The sequence below is a fragment of the Salmo trutta genome, chromosome 29 (assembly GCF_901001165.1).
Source record: "Salmo trutta chromosome 29, fSalTru1.1, whole genome shotgun sequence".
Classification (NCBI taxonomy): domain Eukaryota; kingdom Metazoa; phylum Chordata; class Actinopteri; order Salmoniformes; family Salmonidae; genus Salmo; species Salmo trutta.
Genome location: NC_042985.1, coordinates 5018229 through 5032406, shown reverse-complemented (window position 1 = coordinate 5032406; position 14178 = coordinate 5018229).

The window sequence follows — 14178 nt, the reverse complement described above, 5'->3', positions numbered from 1 at the left end:
TGTAATGACTCAAACACACTACTGTTTGCAGCACACCGAGGAGAGCTTTACAGGGAATTCCTGTAATAATCATTACTAACAGCAGGTGGCAGCAGATACCGTGCATTTTATAACAGGGGCCTTTAATATTGGCACTTATTTTGTGACTGGCCATATGGCACTACAGGTTTTTCTGACTTGGAGAATTGTCTGATGGTAACCATGGTCTGGACAGTGTAGATTGGTTGGTGTTAATGCAAAGGTTTTATCCAGTAGTTCCTCAGACTGCATCCTTACCAGACACATTTGACATGACGCGTATACATGTGTTTCCATGCCAACAAACGGTCACGTGAATATGTAATAATTACCGCATGCTTTAACTGGACATACTAGCTCTCCATTTCCACCTTGTTATATTTTAACTGTGCATACTAGCTCTCCATTTCCACCTTGTTATATTTTAACTGCATACTAGCTCTCCATTTCCACCTTCTTGTTATATTTTAACTGTGCATACGAGCTCTCCATTTCCACCTTGTTGTTATATTTTAACTGGGCATACGAGCTCTCCATTTCCACCTTCTTGTTATATTTTAACTGGGCATACTAGCTCTCCATTTCCACCTTTGTTATATTTTAACTGGACATACTAGCTCTCCATTTCCACCCTGTTATATTTTAACTGGGCATACTAGCTCTCCATTTCCACCTTGTTTATATTTTAACTGGGCATACGAGCTCTCCATTTCCACCTTGTTTATATTTTAACTGGGCATACGAGCTCTCCATTTCCACCTTGTTTATATTTTATCTGGGCATACGAGCTCTCCATTTCCACCTTGTTATATTTTATCTGGGCATACGAGCTCTCCATTTCCACCTTCTTGTTATATTTTAACTGGGCATACTAGCTCTCCATTTCCACCTTGTTATATTTTGACTGAGCATACTAGTGTTCCGTTTCCTCTCTTGTTATATTTTAACTGAGCATACTAGTGTTCCGTTTCCTCTCTCTTGTTATATTTTAACTGAGCATACTAGTGTTCCGTTTCCTCTCTTGTTATATTTTAACTGAGCATACTAGTGTTCCGTTTCCTCTCTCTTGTTATATTTTAACTGAGCATACTAGTGTTCCGTTTCCTCTCTCTTGTTATATTTAGGGGCCTTTCAGATCTCATTGCCTGTGAGTGACTCATTGTGCTGCAGAGAATATGGATGACAGTCTTGACACATTTGACAAGTTGGACTGTGAGTCCATGCCGTCAGCCACGGCCGTTGACTTTGGACAGCTCCAGATATCCTAGGCTCCTCTGCTTCACTGGACTCGTTTCATAGTGAACGCTTGGTCGGCGGCGAGGTCCGTGCACACTGCACTGCTGAATTGCTCTTCTGCTTGGATGAGGCCCGTCGTCTTTCGCCTAAACCGCTGCGTTATCACTTCATCGTAAACGAAGCGCGAGGGAATGTAAGTTAATAGGCAATGTGCACTTAGCAAATCGACTCCAGAGTGTGATTTCTTGCTGGAGTGGAGGGGGGACTGAGTTTATCAAGTTCACTCTCCCCAGCCACTTACCTTATTCAGAGTAAAAAAATAATATATATTTTACCTTTTATTTTTAAGCAGGGAGTCACCATTGAGAACAGGGTCTCTTTTTCACAAGTGTATCCTGCATATACAATTTCATAAGACAAATCAAACACTATATATAAAACAAGTAAAATACAACACATTTAAGAAAAACGATTACATTCCTAAGTAAGAAGGTCCCCAATCAATATTTTTTTATTACCAGAGCATTCAATTGTAATGTGTTTTGTAGTTGGTTCCAGCAATGAGGCGCTTTTAAGCTAAAAACCATTTAACCTGGTTCGGCAGGAAAGTTCACTGTACAATCTGATTCCTGCTATTTAGGGAGAGGCAAGATGCATTTTTAGCTTTTTAACTAGCTCATCCATATGTTTTTTTTTTTGGTTGTTTTTAACATTTGTCAATCGAAATGACAAGATATTTAAAGGCGAGAACCCGATCAGCAAGAACCATCCAATGTGGTCCATCTGAAACATTTTTGTGAGCATTAGAGAGCAACATATATTTAGTCTTGCCTGCAAGGGTAGGCAGCGTAAACGTAACGTGGATTTGTATTAGTATACACATCAAAAGTCCCAATGCAAAGTTACATGATGATTTAGCCAGTTGCTGTCATCACCCAGCTTAGCTACATTAAAATAAACCAAAGTTTTGGAAATGCATAACGCCATCTAACCAATTATCAAAGAATGTTAGCTATCTGCAGTTATCTTAGCACGCTAGCCAGCCAATCTCAACGCTGTGCTTTACAGGGAAGACATCCTCCTCCCTCGTGGTACCCTTCCTGCAGGCTCATCCTGACATGACCCTCCAGCATGACAATGCCACCAGCCATACTGCTCGTTCTGTGCATAATTTCCTGCAAGACAGGAATGTCTGTTCTTCCATGGCCAGCGAAGAGCCCAGATCTCAATCCCATTGAGCACGTCTGGGACCTGTTGGATCGGAGGGTGAGGGCTACGGCCATTTCCCCCCCCCCAGAAATGTCCGGGAACTTGCAGGTGCCTTGGTGGAAGAGTGGGGTAACATCTCACAGCAAGAACTGGCAAATCTGGTGCAGTCCATGAGGAGGAGATGCACTGCAGTACTTAGTATCTGGTGTGGACACCAGCTGCATTGACTGTTACTTTTGATTTTGACACCCTCCTTTGTTCAGGGACACATTATTCAATTTCTGTTAGTCACATGTCTGTGGAACTTGTTCAGTTTATGTCTCAGTTGTTGAATCTTATTTTCATACAAATATTTACACATGTTAAGTTTGCTGAAAATAAACGCAGTTGACAGTGAGAGGACGTTTCTTTTTTTGCTGAGTTTATATAGCGAGAACAATCCAAACTTGATAGTATCAGCTAGCGTGCTAGCACTAAACCAAGGTTGAAAAGTTACAAAACTCATGTAGCTTACTTCACAGAGAACATGCCGAAAAGTTGACAAAACAAAATGGAGAACAGACGAGCTATTACACAATTAGAGCAAGCAGGTCTGATTTTCTCTCTTGTTTTGAGCCCGCGGCAAGAAGGCACCAGAGCCTGCCATGCTAATGGTATCCCACTAAATAACATTGCCACAAAGTCTGACGAGTGTGAGGTGTGACTAACATTAGCCAGCTTGAGCTAGCTACCGAGCTAGCATACGAACTTGGTAGCACATAGAACTTTGCAGAAGTTCGCTGCATTCCCACCATTCTCAGCTATACAGCTGAAGAAGTTTGACTTTGCTTTTTTTACCAGAGAGGCATCCATTTCTCAAATGTCTGGACTGCCAGTCAGATGTAGTATCAATCAATCTAGCCTTCTAGATCTTTCCTGTCATTTTTAAGAAAATTCATGCATGAACCAAGTGTTTGACCTATCCTTTACTCAGTTTTTTTATACAGAGAATGCTTATCTGTGACAGTGTTAAACAGAAAAGTAAACATTTTTTAGGGCCTGATCTGAATCAGAGATGCATGACACAATCCCCCAGTCACACAACCTCAGACATGAAATGTTGATCATTAAAATTCCTAAAATGTGGGCTGGATTTAGGTGTTTTAGTAGGCAGTGGGACCAATGGTCACTGAGCTTATTAGCTAAGATTCAATTGGCAGTGTACTTATGAGGGGCATTTGTTAGAATATCAAAAACAAATTAGATTTTTCTGGGTTTTTAAAGTTGGGAAGTTGGTTTAGTTATCAGCTGTGTTAGAATTAGCTCAGTACAAATATCTTTAAAACCATCTGAAACAGGCATCAACCAATCCAGATTAAAATCACCCAATATGAATTATTCAAATTTAGAATGGTCAGACAATTTGCTTAGAGCACAAGGTAGAGCTGAGGGAGGGGGATAAATTCCCACTAGTGTCATTTGGGCGTTTATTACCAGGGCCCACATTTGGGATTAGACATTCAAATTGCTTAGGGACAGAGGTGGAAAGGGGCACAAACATTTAAGTTGCTCTTTAAGAATATGGCGACACCCACACCGCTACCAACTCTTTTAGATCTATATATTATAACCAGTCAGAGACACCAGAATTCAGCATGGACTTCTTTAACCAAGATTCTGTAATAAACAGAATGTCTGCGTTTAATTTGAGAAGCCAGAGTAACAATGACATCTATTTTCAAAATCACATTTATGGCATTTATGTGATACAGTCTAAGGGCAGCAGGCAGTCTAGTAGTTAGAGCATTGGGCCAGTAACTGAAAGGTTGCTGGATCAAATCCCCAAGCTGCCTAGGTAAAGATCTGCCGTTCTGCCCCTGAACAAGGCAGTTAACCCTCTGTACCATTTAGGTATTGAACGAGGACGTGACTTTAAACAATAGTCAATGAGGGTTACCTGTTGAAATTAAATAAAAATGATTACAATAACAATACAATGAGCAGTGAGTACATGCAGAGCAACTTAGGACAAGCACCACGTAGCATGCAGTCAGAGCAACATAGGACAAGCAGCACGCAGACAGAGAAACATAGGACAAGCAGCACGCAGACAGAGCAACATAGGACAAGCAGCACGCAGACAGAGCAACATAGGACAAGCAGCACGCAGACAGAGCAACATAGAACAAGTAGCACGCAGACAGAGAAATATAGGACAAGCACCACGTAACATGCAAACAGCAACATAGGACAAGTAGCACGCAGACAGAGAAACAGGACAAGCACCACGTAGCACGCAGACAGAGAAACGTAGGACAAGCACCACGTAGCACGCAGACAGAGAAACATAGGGCAAGCACCACGTAGCACGCAGACAGAGCAATATAGGACAAGCACCACGTAGCACGCAGACAGAGAAACAGGACAAGCACCACGTAGCACGCAGACAGAGAAATATAGGACAAGCACCACGTAGCACGCAGAGGAACATAGGACAAGCACCACGTCGCACGCAGACAGAGCAACATAGGACAAGCACCACGTAGCACGCAGACAGAGAAACATAGGACAAGCACCACGTAGCACGCAGACAGAGAAACATAGGACAAGCACCACGTAGCACGCAGACAGAGAAACATAGGACAAGCACCACGTAGCACGCAGACAGAGAAATATAGGACAAGTAGCACGCAGACAGAGCAATATAGGACAAGCACCACGTAGCACGCAGACAGAGTAACATAGGACAAGCACCACGTAGCACGCAGACAGAGAAACATAGGACAAGCACCACGTAGCACGCAGACAGAGAAACAGGACAAGCACCACGTAGCACGCAGACAGAGAAACATAGGACAAGCACCACGTAGCACGCAGACAGAGAAACATAGGACAAGCACCACATAGCACGCAGACAGAGAACATAGGACAAGCACCACATCGCACACAGACAGAGCAACATAGGACAAGCACCACGTAGCACGCAGACAGAGAAAACATAGGACAAGCACCACGTAGCACGCAGACAGAGAAACATAGGACAAGCACCACATCGCACACAGACAGAGCAATAGCACAAAAAGCAACACAACTAAATCCATAAAAGCAGCACTGTTTCCACACCTCACAAGCTACAGATGACATGGAAAGCTACAATACATAGCTAGGGATTATGTTCACAAGTCTGATTGTCCTTTAGCCATGTCTTCATGTTTTTTGTGAAAGTATGATAGGTGGTGATATGTGTGTCTGATGGCAGTGTGTTCCAGACATGGGAAGCTCTCACAGAGAAAGCAGATTGACCAAAGGTGATTTTCCTCAAGGGAACTATAGTCCCGTCTCATGGCAGACCTTAGGTTTTCTGTTTGACAAAACTACTAAGTGGAGGGGGAGGAGCCAGGCCATTTAGGATCTTTGAATACAAGACATGCTTGTAGATTTTCCCAACTCAGGAGCTTATGCTTTCTGAGGATGTAGCAGTGGTGATGGCTATTGAGCTTTCTATCAAGCACTTTGAGAGCCTGTGTGTGGACAGACTGAATGGGTTTTAATGTTGTATAGCAAGCTTGGGCCCAACTAGTCAAGCAGTATGTTAAGTGGGGGAGTATCCTAGCATTGAAGTACAGTTTTGCCACCTATAGTCAAACAATTTTGTATGAATCAGAAATTAGCTAGCTTGAATTTGGTTATTCAAGTTACCTTTTTCACCTGCTTTATAAAAGAGATGTCGGAATCAAGTATAATTCCAAGGTACTTAAACATGACTTTCTATAGTGCCCTGTGGTTTTTATACATGACTTTCTATAGTGCCCTGTGGTTTTTATACATGACTTTCTATAGTGCCCTGTGGTTTTTATACATGACTTTCTATAGTGCCCTGTGGTTTTTATACATGACTTTCTATAGTGCCCTGTGGTTTTTATACATGACTTTCTATAGTGCCCTGTGGTTTTTATACATGACTTTCTATAGTGCCCTGTGGTTTTTATACATTACTTTCTATAGGGCCCTGTGGTTAGAGAGTTGGACTAGTAACCAAAAGGTTGCAAGATCAAGTCACTGAGCTGACATGGTGAAAATCTGTTGTTCTGCCTCTGAACAAGGCACTTAACCCACCGTTCCTAGGCCATCATTTGAAAATAAGAATTTGTTCTTAATAACTGACTTGCCTAGTTAAATAAAGATGGTTTTTATACATGACTTTCTATAGTGCCCGGTGGTTTTTGGGTCCGCCCCCCCACCCCTTTATTTGAGAGGGCCATGCTGACATGTCTGGTCTGACTGTTGTCCAGTCCAACGGCCTCTCCTGCCCAGTTTGAACAGCGAGTGGCAGCCCGGTCCGGAAACAGCTGTCCGTTGTCTCTCACTTCCAGCGGTCCTGTGTCTCCAGGCCTGCCTGTGAAAATATTGACCTTCCCCCTGCTGCCTGTTTAACCAAGCAGCCTTTAAGCACTGTTTGAGCAAATATCACATGGCCCTGCCGCTTTTCTAAATGACTCCTTTTACTCAAACATTCACTAATGGATGCTTAAATACCCCTCTCTTATCCGCTGTGTACGTTGTGTTTGCCTTGGAACATTGTATTGAATTGGTCACCTTTTCACGTCCTGAGGCTCTGGAGTAGAAAGTCTGAGAGATTAGCTACCTATTTGTGCTGTTTGTTCCCTTTTATGCCGGGCCTTTCCTTTATGTGGCCGTGTAGCTCAAATATAGATACAGAACAAATATGAGATGTACAAGGTACACACACCAGGCAGGTCACACGGCTGGCTACCTGCTAGCTACTTCTGCTAATCTGACTGGTCTCGTTCTCATGACCCTCCTAGCTACTACTGCCAATCTTACTGGTGTTGTTGGTTGTCATGACCCCGCTAGCTACTACTGCTAATGTGACTGGTCTCGTTCTCATGACCCTGCTAGCTACTACTGCCAATCTGACTGGTCGTGTTGGTTGTCATGACCCTGCTAGCTACTACTGCTAATGTGACTGGTCTTGTTGGTTGTCATGACCCTGCTAGCTACTACTGCTAATGTGACTGGTCTTGTTGGTTGTCATGACCCTGCTAGCTACTACTGCTAATGTGACTGGTCGTGTTGGTTGTCATGACCCCGCTAGCTACTACTGCTAATGTGACTGGTCGTGTTGGCTGTCATGACCCTGCTAGCTACTACTGCTAATGTGACTGGTCTTGTTGGTTGTCATGACCCCGCTAGCTACTACTGCTAATGTGACTGGTCTCGTTCTCATGACCCTGCTAGCTACTACTGCTAATGTGACTGGTCGTGTTGGTTGTCATGACCCCGCTAGCTACAACTGCTAATGTGACTGGTCTTGTTGGTTGTCATGACCCCGCTAGCTACTACTGCTAATGTGACTGGTCTCGTTCTCATGACCCTGCTAGCTACTACTGCTAATGTGACTGGTCTTGTTGGTTGTTATGACCCTGCTAGCTACTACTGCTAATGTGACTAGTCGTGTTGGTTGTCATGACCCTGCTAGCTACTACTGCTAATGTGACTGGTCGTGTTGGTTGTCATGACCCCGCTAGCTACTACTGCTAATGTGACTGGTCGTGTTGGTTGTCATGACCCCGCTAGCTACTACTGCTAATGTGACTGGTCGTGTTGGTTGTCATGACCCCGCTAGCTACTACTGCTAATGTGACTGGTCTCGTTCTCATGACCCTGCTAGCTACAACTGCTAATGTGACTGGTCTTGTTGGTTGTCATGACCCCGCTAGCTACAACTGCTAATGTGACTGGTCTTGTTGGTTGTCATGACCCCGCTAGCTACTACTGCTAATGTGACTGATCTCGTTCTCATGACCCTGCTAGCTACTACTGCTAATGTGACTGGTCGCGTTGGTTGTCATGACCCCGCTAGCTACTTCTGCTAATGTGATTGGTCGTGTTGGTTGTCATGACCCCGCTAGCTACTTCTGCTAATGTGACTGGTCTTGTTGGTTGTCATGACCCTGCTAGCTACAACTGCTAACCTGACTGGTCTCGTTCTCGTGACCCTGCTAGCTACTACTGCTAATGTGACTGGTCTTGTTGGTTGTCATGACCCCGCTAGCTATTACTGCTAATGTGACTGGTCTTGTTGGTTGTCATGACCCCGCTAGCCACAACTGCTAATGTGACTGGTCTTGTTGGTTGTCATGCCCCTGCTAGCTACTCCTGCTAATGTGACTGGTCTTGTTGGTTGTCATGACCCCGCTAGCTACAACTGCTAATGTGACTGGTCTTGTTGGTTGTCATGACCCTGCTAGCTACTACTGCTAATGTGACTGGTCTTGTTCTCATGACCCCGCTAGCTACTACTGCTAATGTGACTGGTCTCGTTCTCATAACCCCGCTAGCTACTACTGCTAATGTGACTGGTCTTGTTGGTTCTCATGACCCCGCTAGCTACTACTGCTAACCTGACTGGTCTCGTTCTCATGACCCTGCTAGCTACAACTGCTAATGTGACTGGTCTCGTTCTCATGACCCTGCTAGCTATTACTGCTAATGTGACTGGTCTCGTTCTCATGACCCTGCTAGCTATTACTGCTAATGTGACTGGTCTTGTTGGTTGTCATGACCCTGCTAGCTACTACTGCTAATGTGACTGGTCTCGTTCTCATGACCCTGCTAGCTACTACTGCTAATGTGACTGGTCTTGTTGGTTGTCATGACCCTGCTAGCTACTACTGCTAATGCGACTGGTCTTGTTATCAACTCCTATACATTTTCATTCAGTTAGGGCTTGGAGAATACAAGGGTGTGTGTGTGTGTGTGGACGGTTTGAAGCAGCCAAAGAATACCTGAGCCTTTCACTAACAGAGCAGCATCATGTCACAAAGTACAAGTAGGTCTACTTTTTCAATTTTAGTGTAAAATCAATGACCCACACGATACCTATCCTACTGCTGTCTACACCTGTTTACAGTCTAAAGGTACTCACTCTAAAATAGTCAAATTCCACGAGGTTTGTTTACGTTGTTATTTACTTAATTAATGTCAAACGTTGTTTGAGTGATGACCACTCTGGGAGGAGATCGGCATTGTTGGAACAGCAGCATTGTGTGTGTGTGTGTGTGTGTCACTGTGTGTGTTCTGCAGTGTGACTTGTCCCCTTAGCAACGCTCTATTTCTCCTTCCTCTATTGTCTTCGGTAAATAATGGCTTCTCTCTAACAAATTGACTTCTTACTCTCTCTCTCTCTCTCTGTCCTTCTTTTGTTCCCTAGGTCTCTCCCTCCTTGTTGACGCTGTGTAAACTTCCCTAACAATGCTCAACTACACACGAAGGCACACACTGAATGCCCTTAACCTGTCTGTGAAAGCCCTTTCTACAATACTACGCCCATTGACAAATCATACTCCTGCAAAACCAACTGCATCCCTTTGTAGTTCTCACTAGTATTGTTATGGTAGCGCATTATGAAACCATTAATAAGCATTTTTTGAGTGTGTCTCTTACAAAGCACCATGAGTCATTGGTTATTGATACTTGTATTTGAGACTGGAATACCCTATACATGCATTACAATACACACAGGTGGATCATAAAGTCTAATCAGTGTTGTTTCACAGCACAGAATTTTACAGACCTTATAAAATATGAGATAATCTATATGGATAAAAGAGACTCGCTCGATAGTCGTCGTAAACGGCAGGTAACAAATGGAAGGGCAGCTATATCAAAGGCCATACTTGCCTTGGGACATATTTCAGTTGTAAAGATCAAAGAGCAAGTGCCATGTCATGTAAACAGAGTTCATATGGGGGAAACGTTAGGTAATATTGGGCCGTATTCATTTGGGGCGCGCCGTAGCGAAACGTTTTGTTGCAATGGAAAAGGAACATTTTTTGTGTTTCTTATTGGACAAGTTCAGGCTGTTCCTCCGTTTCAGTCTTTTCTTCCGTTAGGTGCCTAATGAATATGACCCTGCTATAGCCGATGACCCTCAAGGTCAATGTTCACTTGCAGGCCGACAGAATGCCAGGTCTAATGCAATCCTGTCAATGTAGCTGGCTTCTTTCACATGCATTGCTTGCTGTTTGGGGTTTTAGGCTGGGTTTCTGTACAGCACTTTGAGATTTCAGCTGATATACGAAGGGCTATATAAATAAATTTGATTTGATTTGATTTGTAGGCACTTCCTTATAATCTCCATGATTCCTGTAAATTGCGCATCCCTTTTATAACGCGCAGTTACATTTCACAGTTCACTATTGCACGTTCTGACTAGGTGGGTCGGTTGATAGCTACTGTATCATATATTACGGATTCCACATATCAATTAGTGATGGGGGAAATCATCTATACAGTTACATATCACAATATTATTTTGGACTATATTATATCGATACTTTAACTCCAAGTATCTTGTTTTTTGTTGTTGCTGGGTAGCTTTATCAAGCACTAGTCAGCTGTACCTGCGCCACAACTCAGGTATTTTTCATCCTATAGCTTGTTCTCCATCTTTTTAACTAGTGAGCCAACCTGTTTTTAGCGCACTTATTTCCTTGACTGATCAAAACACACTTTTTCTTTGTAGCATTTAAACAATTTTTTTTTGTCATTTAGCTGGTGCTTATTCAGAGCGACTTACAGGAGTAATTAGGGTTAAGTGCTTTGCTCAATGGCACATCAACAGATATTTCACCTAGTCGGCTCGAGGATTAGAAACGGCAACCTTTTGCTTACTGGCCCAATGCTCTTAACCACTATGCTACCTGCAGCAGACATATACATATACACCTGTAGAATCATGAGAATCGCAATGCATATCTCATTGGCATCTAAGTATTGTGATAATATCATATCGTGAGGTCCCTGGGAATTTCCATCCCTTTAATGCTGTTTTATTGTTTTGCATGTAGATTGTGTGTGTGTGTGTGTGTGTGTGTGTGTGTGTGTGTGTGTGTGTGTGTGTGTGTGTGTGTGTGTGTGTGTGTGTGTGTGTGTGTGTGTGTGTGTGTGTGAGACAGGGTTAGTGTGTGTGTGTGTGTGTGTGTGTGTTTACACCTGAGTGTTAACGTTTCTAAAAGCAGGGGTCTGTTTGTGTGTTAGACTACGATGACAGACAACTGGAGGGTCACAACTAACTCTGTTTACTTTCTTAACCCTTTTTCTAACACACTGAGACACCATTGTCCTGGATAATACAAGATGGCCTACTTCCCTCAGTCTATACCTCCCCCCTGATTCAACACAGTGTGTTTGTACAGCCGTCGGTGTGTGGCCACTGCATACAATGGGGGTTTGACGCCGTATTGGGTCGCCTTGTTTCCCGTTTCCTCATTTTCAGGTTGCATTAAACTGTCAGAACCCAGGGTTCCTTCCAGGTCCAAGTGATGAAGGTCCTCGCCTGCACTTCTCTCTTTTTAGGCCTGTTCCCTTGCTGCTTGACTCATTGCAGTTTCAACGTTATTCAACATATTTTATCAATGTAGTGATAACGCTGCATCAATGTAGCTGGCTGGTTTGAAAATTGCGAAACATCATTAATTAATTCACATTTGTTGACAACTCAATTAGATATCAACCAAAATGAGTTGGCTGATCTGTCTTGTTTTCCCGGTGGGTTCTACAGTGAAGCGCAATAGACTTACATAAAGATCTTCATTAAGTTCTAGATTTGGGTGTTCAGAAACATTCCCATAGCCGGGATGTGTTCTGAATCACTTGTGGTCCTCTGTAGCTCAGATATTAGAGCATAGTGCTTTCAACACCAGTATAATGGGTTCAATTCCTGGGACCAACCGAAAGTAAAATGTATTCACGCATGACTCTAAGTCACTTTGGATAAAAGTGTCTTATAATTGCAAATATTGTTATTTGCGAAAAAGGCTGTAACATAAAAAAACAATGTGAGGCTGGAGTGGGGGAATCTGTCAGGATTTGCTTATTTAATGCAGTAGGTAAAGGACACACTAAATCCAGCTTAGCATCACTCCAATGCGGTTGGGGCTTTTGGCTCTTGCCACATTCAGAACTGACTGCTATGCGTTGGATTGGAGCTTTTTGAGTGACTGCATGCATGATTAACAATGTGTGTGTGTCTGTGTCTCTCACAGGCTGTTATCATAGTAAAACACATGGGCCTAAACATCCTTAACCATGAGTCCAGTGTGGACGTTGGCTACACTTACTGCCACTGTCTCTACCAGATCAATCCAGAGTTGGAATAGGTGAGACCACAGAGGGAACACAGGAAGACACACACACTTTAGTGGAACACGTTTCTGTGTGAACTGAACATTGTCACATCTCTCTCTCTCTCTCTCTCTCTCTCTCTCTCTCTCTCTCTCTCTCTCTCTCTCTCTCTCACTCACTCACTCACTCACTCACTCACTCACTCACTCACTCACTCACTCACTCACTCACTCACACACAGAGAGAGAGAGAGAGGCTTGTTGTCACAGTGACCCTGGTCTGTGTGTATATTTGTCTGTGTGTGTATGGGTGTGAGACAAGGCTCTGTGTGTCCTGTGAAAGCCCACCACTATTTGACCCCTGCAATCATCCTTTTCAATGCTGGAGGGTTGGGGAGGGAGGTAAATGCTGTGGCTTGTGTGCCAAAGCTGTAACGTCCTACACATGAGGCTTGCTCTGTTTTACTAGTGCCGTCTACTGTTGATCTAGCTAAAGGTGTTGGCTAACACAACCACCCCTTCCCTCTGAGACACACACACACAACGTCTCTGTGTGTGTTGACCCTATTTAAACCTACATTAATAAAGGCTTTTACATCTCGCCCGAATAATCTGGCCACTAGTCAAACAAATCTTTAGTCAGAGCCCTTCACAACACCTGTCCTCTAGCTCTGAGGGGAAAACCCACACAAGGACAAAGCTGGGACTGTTCCACCTCAGACATGGAAGTAGCTCAGCCATTACAATGCATAACATTACTATGTCCTTCCATGGCATCTCTGAAATTGTAAAGTCATCAAACTCTTCAAAAATGTTGAAAAAGCCCTTATTACACGGTTGTTACTCCCCAAGTTAACAGCAAGATTGGATATTTTAGTTAATTTGACTGGGTGACGAAAGCTCTTTTTTTTTCGGTTGTGCTTCCATAATTCTGAATGGGAAGGGAGGCAGGCCAGCTTGGAGGCGGTGATGTGGAGACCCATCCTGTACGCAGCGTCTCGCTGTATGCTCTCTGTGCCTAAGGGGGAGAGGGAAAGAGAGTGAGGAAGGCAGATTTGCATCAGAAGTCTTCACTGGTCCAAAATGTTCCGAAATGGACCTGGGGCTTTCTCATTTGGACCCGACATGCATAAATATATATTTTGTAATATAGAGACCTGTTCTGAACGGACCCGAGGACAACTAGACCCGTTCCATATAGACCTGGTTGAAATCACACCCAGCTTGATCCCAGTGATGGAAGTAGCAGAAAAGTCCTTTTTTTTAAGCTACTTTATTAACCGTAGCTGACATAACGACAGAGGCTGTAGCAGGCGGGGGCAGGCGACTGTACTGTGAGTGACACAGGAAGCAGCTCTCGGCTCTCCCTATACCTCTCTCTTTCTCTCTCTCTTGCTCTTTCTCCCCCTGTCCCTCATACGCTCTCTCACTCTCTCTACCTCTCTCTCTCTTTCTAATGGATTTATTGCCTCTCATTTTTACTTCTGTTGTCATTGTGTATGTTCGTCTGTGTTTTACAGATAAACTGAGAAAATAATAAATAACACAAGTCAATCCGTATAATTCACAAACTATTTGTGTACAAAGG